Source organism: Cibotium barometz, chromosome 64 (genome assembly GCF_041138505.1).
Source record: "Cibotium barometz isolate CiBa-2024 chromosome 64, ASM4113850v1, whole genome shotgun sequence".
Classification (NCBI taxonomy): domain Eukaryota; kingdom Viridiplantae; phylum Streptophyta; class Polypodiopsida; order Cyatheales; family Cibotiaceae; genus Cibotium; species Cibotium barometz.
Genome location: NC_141109.1, coordinates 3,123,803 through 3,134,146, shown reverse-complemented (window position 1 = coordinate 3,134,146; position 10,344 = coordinate 3,123,803). Strand labels below are relative to the sequence as shown.

Here is a 10,344-nt window from a genome sequence, read left to right as displayed (position 1 = left end):
GGTTTGCAAGTTTAATAACTCCAAGGTTGCATGAAGGGAGGATTATGCACACGCCTCATATAGTGGAGTGCAAGCGGCTTGTCACAATCGATCTTCGTCAAGTGTGGTTTCGGGCTCCTCCTTCTTTCTCAAAGAAGTCATCAATCATCTCATCCATGCCCAAATATTCATCAACTTCATATACCATTGATGGAGAAATTTCTTCCTCATGTCAAGCATGTAGGCTCACCCCAATTGTATCATGGAGGTCTCTAAAGCCTCTATGTAGTCATCCACTCATTATGGAGTAATGAGGCATAGACTCCCTCATTTTATGACGTGTCTCCTCCTCATCCTTGTCCTAAAAAACATGGACTAACTTATGAATATCTAAATCATATGCATAAGAACATGCAATAGTGAATATATACACTCACCAAAATCTTTGGACATCGTTCATCTTTGAATCGGTTGTAATCTTGCACATGCTTTATTGTGATTCGTCATATGATGATTGTTCCCCCTCTTACTAATGAATTTTTTGTGGTTTTATTTTTATGTGTAGATTAAGCTACTCTTAAGATACTTAATGATGCAAAGAATTCATAGTTTAACCTAATATCCTAGGATTAATGATGCAATTAAGCTAACAAGTAGTTTCCTATCTACTTAAAGAAAAACCAAAAATCAATGGAACCAATGGAAAAATTAGCGCACCTACTTGTTGTTCCTACATTTGATGTAGCCTCCGAAGCCTCTATTGCTCCTCAAGCTCCATTGTAAACTCCATTGATCAAAGAAAAACAAAAAATAACAAACATCAAATACACAAACTCATGCAAAGCTCATATAACTAGTGGATTTGCATTCCATCTAGGCAAAAATAGGTCTCTATCTTAGGACGAAATTGTGGAGAATCCTAAGCTAAGTGCTATCCCCGACAACGGGGCAAAAGATGTTCACCAAAATGAACCTTCACCTTGCATGAGGGAAGAGAAGAGAAAATGCAGGGGTCGGTTTGAGGGCATGCACTTAGCCAACTCTATGAGGGTAAACTCCCACTAAGGGCTCACTCCACTAAGGGCTCACTGGAGATTCCATGTGCTAGGTAGAGAGCAAAGAGGGAAGGAGCTATGAAAAGCTCAACCTCCACCTCAATACCTTCATGTGTGCAAGGAGGGTGAGAGAGAGAGACAGAGAAGAAGGGAATGGAGAGGAGATGGAGAGCATAACCTACTAGCGCAAACACACAATCAAGTAAGCAAGCATGCATAAGAAAACAAGCTCACAACCATCACCACACAAAAGAGCAAGAGAGAAGAAGAAGACTCAAATGTGATAATGGGATTGTATCTTTTTCATATTTCTTTAAGTCACTTATATACAAGAGCTCGCTTTTAACAATGGCCGGTATTGGGGGCCCAAAACTGGTTCTCTATCTCTATGTACACTTAGGCTTTCTAGCTCATGGCCGGTATTACACATATTATGGGTCGGTCATCCCATATATTTTACATGGAGCGCTTAGAGCGATTCAACATAAAAACGTATTACACGAACTACAACCGCACTTTTGATTGAAAAAATAGTAGGAGTAATGTTAACCATTGTGGTTAACATGCGTGAAAAATCCCTTTAAAAAATAGAATTGTCCTAAGTGAAGATGCTGTAGCATGGAAGGTAGCCAAGTATTTCTCTTATTAACACTCCCACGCCATCGAAATGCCAATGATAATGGACAAATCATATGATTGAGGCTAGTCTATGTGATGGTGACACATTTGTTATGCTACATTAAAAAGAAAGTGTTGAAAGAAAATCTAGGTAGAAAGGCAAAGGGCCTTAATATATATACTCCCACCATATATATCCACCTACCTTGATGGGACCATCTTAATTATTGCTAGAATAAAAGGAAGCAATCCTCCAGTTTATTTTTCACAACTCAAATATATATATATATATATATATATATATATATATAAAACCCCACCATATATCTCCACCTATCTTGATGGGACCATCTTAATATATATACCCCCACCATATATCTCCACCTACCTTAATGGGACCATCTTAATTATTGCTAGAAAAAGCCTTACCCAAATTTCTTGACCCATGAGATATTATAAGCTTGAATGCGCAAGATTTCTTGTTCCACCCTCCCTTGTTCCACCCTCCCTCCCTCCCCCTTGCCCCACTTCCCCACTCCACTTCCCCACTCAATTAACATGTGTTTTTCTGCATTCTAGTACAAAAAAGGAGATGTCCTGGCCTTGTCTAGTATATTTCAATAATAAAGTGGCTTTACCTTAGTGCACAATCTCAAGACAAGGAAGAAATGTAACCCAATTTTATCAATTTGAGTAGTGAAAAATAATCTAGAGGATTGTTTCCTTCCATTTCAAGTCTAGTTGTGATACCATCTAAAGAGGGGAGTTGTGTTCAAGCATTTGAGGACCACAACAAACTCTTTGAATTTCTACTTAAGTAAGGAAATTTTACAAAGGCACGTGGTATTCCAATTTCATTTATGATCAACTTTTTTTTTAGAATGACCTTGTATGGAGATGGTAGATCCTCTTATGAATTCAAGCAAAAGAAATCATATAAGAAAGAACTTTGCTCAATCTTTTAACTTTCTTGGAGAAAATGTCAACTAAGGGTATATAAATACACTTGTAGTTGTACTTCATTTGTTTATCCACATCACTATCTCCTACAAGCTAGAAAATAATACATTTTCACACCCCAAAACAAGATTTGATGACCCTATGTATGGTCAAAATTGCCATATAATTACCCTTCTAGGAAACCACATTTCGTTTGTGGTGACCAATATCCTAGTGATGATACCTTTTGTTCTAAAGTTCCCCTCGAAATTATGTGATCACAGTGAAATCAAATAATTGTGGGCTCATCTAGGTGGTTGCTTGTTCAAGTTATTTGTTAGTGTGATGTATTAACCTAAACGATGTACCCACGCTTGACTTAAGGGAGCTACTTTTTTCTTTTCTTATATTTGACGGTGTGATGCATTAACCTAAGAGATGTGCTCCTCCTTTAGTTAAGGGACTTACTTTTTGCAATGAAAGGGGATTGGTAAGTCATGCAAGTGAACACGTACTCACCTCCATTTTGGGTCTTACTGGGAATCAGGCTTGATTTTTGGCGGGCACCCTTGCCCTTGGGTTTGGTGAAATATAGCAAGCTTTTTTTAAATTGTAGTGTAAATTTTGACAGGCATTTTAAAATTTTGCAAGTATTTTACAGCAACTATGCTTGGAATGACCAATGGGCTTTGAGTGCAATCAGGAGCTAATATGAGCAGTATATAAAAAGTGAGATCTCCTTAGTTCCGGCTCTAACTCCTTTTCGGAGAGCAATGAGGCAATGACATTAAAAAGCAATAGTACAAATTGGGTCATGCGGGTGCAGTGTTTTGTAAAAGTATTGTAATAATTAGACAAAGCGGTGATCAATAAGGTAAGGGGGTGGTAAATTACATTAATATCCACATGAACTTTGTAAAAGTATTGTAATAGTTAGACAAAGATGTGCTTAGGTAGAATCTTGATCAATAAGGTAAGGGGGTGGTTTATATTATAACCCTGACAAGATAACCATTGCTTCTCTCTCTTTCTCTGTGTCTCCCCCCCCTCCACACAATTCTACCATTCTCATCATGGGTTCTATGAGCTTTGGCATGCCCGAATACCTGTCGTCTGGCCAAATTCTGCTCGATGACTCCTACCTGCAAGCTGTTTATGCCAATCTGCATGAAGACCAGATCAAGCGGCAACAAACCGTGAGAAATCGGAAAGCAAAGCGCACCACCAAATCAAGCTCAGGCGCATCATCCCCTCCTTCTTCCCCTTCTTATAATTCCACCAAAGGTGGCTCTCCCATAGCCATGCCCAAGATGCAGATCCTTTGCCCCATACAAGAAGCAGCAGAAGAATCATCCATTGCACCTGACTTGCCCTCCGGAATCGAGGTACCCCAACCCTCTAATCCGTCTTAGTGTAGCCTCCCTAATCTTCTTAGAAAGGATAATCTAAGAGCTAAGCTGTTGCCTGGGTGCTTGTCTTCATCTTAATCTCTCCTGCGCAGAGTGTTTCTTATGCAGGACACCGAGTTAGAGTCGAAATTGATAGTGTTTATATTGCAGGAATGTATTAAGCATCAGCTATAGTAGTGTGGGCGTGTATTTTGATGCAAATTCTCTCCAATTAAGTGTCGAAATTGAGTGAAGACAACCCTAAGAATAGTCTGTGAAAACTAAGGCAAAGCCAGTGTCAAGATGGTATGTTTTACTTCTAACCTAAGGTTTTGTCGCTAACCTAAGTTAAGGTCTAATCTAACTTTGGTTCTAACCTAATCAACTCCCATTTTTGAAGTTTTGACTTAATGGTTTATTAAAATTATAGAATTGCACACTCGTTTATGGTGTGTAGTAGTTCTTTTAAGATAATGAATTGTCTACAACTTGCTGATCAAATGGTTTTAGTTTTCTATGCTTTTTTTGTATTTTTACTTTTAAACAAATTATTATTTTCATTGTTCTTTTTCGAAGGCTAAATTGTCTTTTTTCCAAGTGTCTTTAAATTTCTCAATTTTTATAATTATTCACACGCGCTTTTTTTGTGGTTGGTAGGTGGTCATATGACTCCTACCCATCAACTATTATGAATGCAAGTAATTTATTTTCTGAGTCATGAAAATCAAACAAGCCTTTATTTTCCCTCAAAGTAAAATTGGCAAATTTCACAATCTCTGAGTCTCTCTTTTCTTATTATTATTTTTCAAATGGATAAAATTGGTGAATTTCTCAATCTTTGCGTCGCTCTTTTCTTTTTTCTTGCTTTTTCACACGAGAGCTAGAAAAAATGGTGGTACTTGAATAATCATAACCAAGCAAAAGAGGGACTTAGAGATTCAGAAATTCATCAATTTTACTTAGGAGAAAGAATGCAGACATTGAATCGAGAAATTTTTCCTCCTAGCTATAACACAGAGGTAGCACCCTCACCTCCCTGAGTGGAGGTGTTGGGTTTGAATCTACCCACTTCTATAGTTGAATGTGATGGCATGTAGTACTCTCTCTCTCTCCCCAAAAAAAAGAGTGTTCTAAATCTTTTCTCATGATGCTCCCTAAATTATGATTGAATATTTGATACCTAACTCTGCTTATATTTGATTGATACCTAACTCTTCTTGTATTTGATTATGATTATTGAAGCTAACATTTATGCCTACTTCATAATGATATGACTTAATTAATTTATGTTTCTTTTATACAAATTAAACCTTTGATTGTTGCTTAAATTTTGTAGTTACATGATTGGTAATTCATGATTTGGTGTTTTTTGGTACTTTCATTGCACCTTCTTGTATAGAAATGTTATTGAAAAAGGGGTAAAGATCTCTCTCTCTCTCTCTCTCTCAACGTCAAGAGCTTACCTTAGCCTTGCCGAAGCATGTGTTGATGGGCCTTGACTTAGAGGCGGAACTTCTTGATGTGGGTTCTCTAACTCACCCGTCGTGTCCTTACTCTGTTGTGTCACACAGGAATGCTCATCGCTAGAAAGCTTGAGAGTAGTTACTTGCTTATACTAGCTTGATTACTTGTTCCCCCAACCTTGTCCACTACTACCGCACCTCAATCCCTCGCTCTCAAGCACTAAGCGCTTTTATTGTAACTCTCTTTTTTAGTAAAAGAATTCTCGACTCCACCACATGCCTTTCATGTAAATTTAGGTCATGCTCTCTCTTAGTAGCTTTCGTCATGAGTCCCTCGTTGCCTTCTGGCTCTCAACAGTAATGAGCTACAAGGGCTATTGGCTGGTCCTGTCATGTAGTGCCATTTATAATGGTAGTACGGTGCGACTCGACCCACATCAAGGCACCCTTTGGGCCATGAAAAGAGGTTCGTCTTCCTGGTGGTTTTCTCTTACAAAAGGTGGGAGAATATGAGGAAGCTAATGCAAGAGAAAATCCTACCAAAAAACTTATCTAGCACGCATCCCTCAAGCAAACGAGATTCAAAAGGTGGGGGGAGAAGAGTAAGCTAATGCAAGAGCAAAACCTTCAAACAAACCTATCTAGCATGCATCCATCCGAGCGGTGAATCCCGGAATCCAAGCAACGAGTCCGGGACTAAGGGATTTAATGGAGGTGCAGGTTTGCAGGATACGATGAAAGCAAACCCCACGCCAAAATCGGACTCGTGGTATTCCAGGAAAGCTATTTGGGTAGGCTTATCATTGGTTGGAATAGCGTTATTGATTTATTACAAAGGGCCATACAAGCAAGCAAGAGTAGAGAAGGAATCTCACAAGTATTCTATTTCAAGGGAGTGGATTGTGTATTGCTTATTATCAAAAATGACTTATATACAAGTGACTAGTTTTCTATTTCAAGGGAGTGGATTGTGTATTCTATTTCAAGTATTCTATTTCAAGGGAGTGGATTGTGTATTGCTTATTATCAAAAATGACTTATATACAAGTGACTAGTTTTCACACTAGGTCAATCACAAATGACTTATATACAAGTGACTAGTTTTCACACTAGGTCAATCACAAATGACTTATATACAAGTGACTAGTTTTCACGAGGTTTTCACACTAGGTCAGTCAAAACTTAAAAATGGTTAAGTCTCTATTACTAGTCTTAAGCAACTATGTACACGGAGTCATACATTTTCTACAAGCACAAGGTAAGGCTGATTTATATATTCTAACACCGTCTTATAAAGTTTGAGCGACCTAGTTTTCATACTAGGTTGGTCAAACTTAAACTTATGGTTCACTCTCTATTACTAGTCTTAAGCAAGTATGTACATTGAGTCAGATTTTTCTTATAAGCACAAGGTAAGGCTACTTTATATGTTCTAACACCATCTTATAAAGTCTTAAGCAAATACATACACGGACTCACTCTATTAGACAACACAAGGTAAGGCCGCTTTATATGTTCTAACACGGTGTTACAAAGAATAAGTGTCCATTCTCGAGTGCCTTATTACGATGGTCAAGTAGTGAAACCATGCTAGTCTATGGAGCGGTTTTAACATACCACCCTTCCTAATAATGACCATGTTCTCACGTCACCCAAGTTAGTGTAAAGTACCTACTAGGGTGGAAAGGTGTGGATGATCGAAGATACTCCATGAAGTAGCCAAAACAAATTAAGTGGCATCCCATTGCTGGTGGATGCAAGGAATACTGGTGAGATAAGCATCCCATTGCTGGTGGATGCAGGGAATACTGGTGAGATAAGCATCGAGGAGTGGTAGGTAGCTTGTCTCGAGGCAACATGGACGCCTCTGTTAGTTGTGGAAGTGGCATGGACACTTCAAAAATAGGTAGTGAATAGATGTGGTCCGCACCTTGTGATTGGCAGAATGAGAGCTAGGACCACCATGGAATACTTTGCATGGGTAGTGGCAAGCTGGTGTTGAGATATCGAGCTCATCTAGTGAGGCGGTGGACACTGATGACCCGCCTGGGGGGTAGGCCCCACACTTACTCCACTGGCATGGTTGGTGAGATCATGGGTGATATGCGGCCAGTGGGATGACAGGCTGGCATAGTTATAGCGCCAGCTCATTTAGTTGGGTTCACACTATAGAGAACCCTAGTATGTATTTGGTTGAGTACCTTTTTCATATTGTGTGTACTCTTATCTTTGTATATGGGGTGTTGAATGTTGTGTGAAGAAGAAGAAGATTTTCAGCCTCTCACCTTGTGTGTTCTCTTTTAGAATTTTATGAGTGTGTGTGCTTGCAAGAGCTCAAGCTCTCTTCTCCCCTGTATCTTTTCATGGTATCAGAGCCTGGTTCATGCTGCTAAGGGCTGAGCTGCAAGCAAGAGAAGCATAGGAAGCGGTACGAGGGTAAGGGCTTCATCTACTCTTTCCTATTTGTGTTGGCGACTACACCCTTGTAGAGAGCTCTACGGGAGGCACCGGCAAACAATCTCTGATTGAGGAGCTTTCTTCACGGGAGTAAAGCTATAGGGCAACTATATGGTCCTATTGGATAAAATTTTTCGGGCCGAAATCGCGTTTTGGGCGCGTTAGGACCTCCGTTTTTCGAAAAGCAGGCGATTTCGAGCACTGTGGGTAAGTCATCGATTCTATGCAGAACTCTATTTTAAGAACTGCAGGAAGACAGATTGGTTGTGCAGACATTGTGTGTGCTGCAAGGAGGTCAAACAGTTGCCATTGGGTGTATGTATGCACATTGAGGTCACTGGTTGTGACATTTGAGTGTTGTAAAGTACCGGTTGTGCAGAAAATACAGCAGTTTGTGCACGACAAACCAGAGTGCTGTTTGTGGTAAATTTATGTGTCTGGCAAGATGTCAAATGATGGCATAAACCAGATTGTTGCTAAGAAGCTTGACAAGAACAACTTCCATGCTTGGAGGTTCAAGTTGACAAATTTCCTGATGGGAAAGAGTTACTGGGACTACATAGAAGGTGAGCATGAAGAGGCACCGGAGATACCGAAAATCAATCTGACTGCTGTGCAGATGTGAAAGAGTTCAAGGATTGGAACCAAGGAGCCAGAAAAGTTATGTATTGGCTCTATCAGTATACAGGACACCATGATTGGGCACATACAGGATGCCAAGTCCCCCAAGGAGGTGTGGGACACCTTGGTAAAACTCTATGAAACAAATACCAAGGCACGAAAGATACAGTTGAAGAATGATCTTCATACTGTGGAGAAAAAGAGTATGTCTGTGAATGACTATGCATTGAAGATCAAGGGTATTATGGAATCCCTTGCATCTATTGGTGTTTCAGTAGATGATGATGATGATAAGGTGGAAGTCTGTCTACGTGGTCTCGGGCCACAATAGAAGGCATTCAAGACGTCTATTCAGACTCCGAAAAACATTCCCAATTTCACAGATTTGGTGTCTATATTGATTATAGAAGAGGAGAGCTTGGGTGAAAACCAACAGTCTTCACAAAACAAAAACAGTTCAGAGCAACAGGCCTTCTACACAAGTTCAGGAAGAGGACAAGGTAGAGGAGGCCGTGGACGCGGCCAAGGAGGTGGCCGAACAGGTAATCAGAATTATGGCCAGCAGAAGAGCAGCAACAACAACAGTCCCAGAATTCACAACAACAACCAATAACACGCAGGCGGAAGAGGCCAATTCAGAGGCAGGGGAAGTCAAAGAGGTCGTGGAAATTGGCAAAGGTAGTATAATGATACACATGGATGCTTTTATTGTGGTAAGCCTGGACATGTGTAGGCAAATTGTTATAAGAAGCAGGCTGACATACAAAATGGGAAATTGTAGCAAAACAACTATGCATCCTCGAGCAGAAACAATGAGGATAATGAAAGGTTGTTATGTAGCATGTCGTTAATTCCATGTCTGAAAATGTTGAAGCAGCACATCAAGATGATGTATGGTACGTTGATTCAGGTGCTTCGAACCACATGACAAGTCCTGGGGAGTGGTTCAAGGAGATGAAAAACCTTGAAAGACCAGGTTTTGTGGAAACAGGGGATGACATTGCTCATCCAATTGCCCATGTTGGAGATGTGCCATCGTCTATGCAGGATTGCAAAGTGAAGTACCTTGTAGATGTACTTCATGTTCCAAATATAACAAAGAATTTGGTTTCAGTTGGCCAGATGATTGAGCAGGGTTTGCATGTTCGGTTTAACCCTGATGGTTGTTATGTTGAAGACTTTAAAGACAAGTGCAAGTTGGTTGCAAAAGGCAAGAAAGTGGGCAGAATGTTTACATTGAATGTAAACATTGAAGACTTTAAAGACAAGTGCAGGTTGGTCAAAAGGCAACAAAGTGGGCATGTTTACATTGAATGTAAACATGCCTGAAGCGAGTGCTGCAATGTTTGCAAATGGTTCAGGAATTGTTGCAGACACAGACATTTGGCATAAAAGAATTGGACATGTGAATGTGTAGAGAATGAAGTCTATGCAGACTAAAGAAATTGTGACAGGGCTGCCAAAGTTTAAAGTTGAAGGTATGCAGAAAATATGTGAAGCATGCCAATTTGGAAAGCAAACAAAGCATGTATTTCCACGTGGCAGAAATGTGAGAAAAAATGCACTAGATGTTGTGCATTCAGATGTATGGGGTCCTACGAAGACCATGTCTATGGGAGGCTGCAGGTATTATGTGACATTTATTGATGAGACCACACACAAGGAAAGTGTGGGTATACTTCATGAAGGAGAAAAGTGAGGTGTTCACTCATTTTCAGAATTTCAGAGTTATGGTTGGAAAAGCAAACAGGGAAACGTGTAAAGTGCCTAAGGTCAGATGGAGGGGGAGAGTACTTCTCCAATGAGTTCTTTGAATTTTTACAG

The 10,344-nt window shown here is 39.9% G+C and overlaps 1 long non-coding RNA gene across 1 annotated transcript; it reads left to right on the top strand.

Annotated features, from left to right (window-relative positions):
* Nucleotides 1–3,592: 3,592 nt before the first annotated feature.
* LOC147603214 (uncharacterized) lies at nt 3,593–6,721 on the top strand. Its single transcript, XR_015265651.1, has 3 exons — nt 3,593–4,285; nt 5,999–6,509; nt 6,556–6,721. It is a non-coding gene; the product is annotated as an uncharacterized LOC147603214 (long non-coding RNA).
* Nucleotides 6,722–10,344: the final 3,623 nt, after the last annotated feature.